Source organism: Plasmopara halstedii (genome assembly GCF_900000015.1).
Source record: "Plasmopara halstedii genome assembly, contig: Scaffold_430, whole genome shotgun sequence".
NCBI classification, from domain to species: Eukaryota; Oomycota; class Peronosporomycetes; order Peronosporales; family Peronosporaceae; genus Plasmopara; species Plasmopara halstedii.
The window spans coordinates 850,335-851,832 of NW_020187350.1; positions in this window are offsets into that span (position 1 = coordinate 850,335).

Here is a 1,498-nt window from a genome sequence, read left to right on the forward strand (position 1 = left end):
CCGTCGATGATGTCTGGCACCGCCGCCAAATGAGCCATCTTGCTCAACCGGTCGACGAATACTACGACACCCGTGTTGCCCGCCGACTCTTTCGGCAGGCCAAACACAAAGTCCAAACACATGGACTTTCAGCACCCAGTGGGTACTGGTAAGCTGGCCAGCGGCACAGCCGCATATGGATTGGGTTTCACCCGTTGACATGTCTCACACGTGCGCACATAGGTACTCGTCCACTTGTACGGCCTAGACATCAATAGTGGTGTCTTACGGAGTTGTACGTTTTCTCACGACCGAAATGACCACTGAGTGGCGTGCCGGGAGCCACTTAGAAGATGCGATATTTCAAATCCTCATCACGAGGAACCACAAATCGTGGTGGATCTGTTGAATCGGTGCTATAATATAGCAAGCCTTATTCAACGAATATTGATGCAATCGTGCACGCAGTGGTGGTGACAATTTCTTGTCCGAGTCTCCAAACTCCTTGATTCCGATAGCCTGTAGCAGCGCTTCAGGTCTGCATGACAACGCATCAGCCAAAGCATTCTGCTTTCCCGGCTTATACTTCACCTCGAATTTATATTTCGCAAAGAAGGATAGCCATCTAGTCATCCTCTGCGAGAGGTGGGAGGACTGAGTCGCTTTGCGTAGCGACGCATGATCTGTATAGATCACAAACGGCTGGGAGCGGAGCAGATGGACCCGTAACTTGACAATCGCATACTTCATCGCAAGTAGCCCCTTGTCATAAGCTAGGTAGTACTTCTCTGCAACTTTGAGCTGTCGAAATTCGAACGTGATCACACGATCTCGCCCCTCGGCGTCTGTTTGCAGCAGTGCACAGCCGATAGCAAAGTCCGAAGCGTCACAGACGACGCTGAAGAACGATCAGGGTCTGACAGCGCCAGTATTGGTGCATGCAGGAGGCTGTCTATGACCCTGTCAAAAGCCTCCTGATGTTAGGTGTTCCAACACCATTCCGCATCCTCTTAAGGAGATTGGATAATGGTCGGGTTATTTCTGCGTAGTTTGCGCTGTACTTGTGCAAGTATTTGGCGAGACCAAGCCACTTACGCAAGTCCTTCTGATTCTTGAAACCGGCAAGTCTACAATGGTCTTGACCATAGCGGGATCCGCTCGAAGGCCACGCTTCCCAACGAAGCACCTTAAAAAGGAAATCTCTTTTGCGCCAAGATACACTCGTCTGCATTGGCGTACAGTTTGTTCGTGCGCATACACTCGAGCACCGCTCTTAAATGAACAATGTGGATCACCTCATCCGTCCTCCTGTGCTCCGCACGACTGTGAACGAAATCGTCGTCAAATTATGTCTGTGCATACGCCTTTTGGGGCCTGAACAACTGCGTCAGAAGACGATTAAATGTTGATGGTGCATTTGACAGCCCTTGCATCAGCAGACACTCCCACAGCATGCCGCTTGGAGTGCTCACCGCTGTCAGCGGAATACCACTCGCTCTCATGAGCAATTGGTAATACC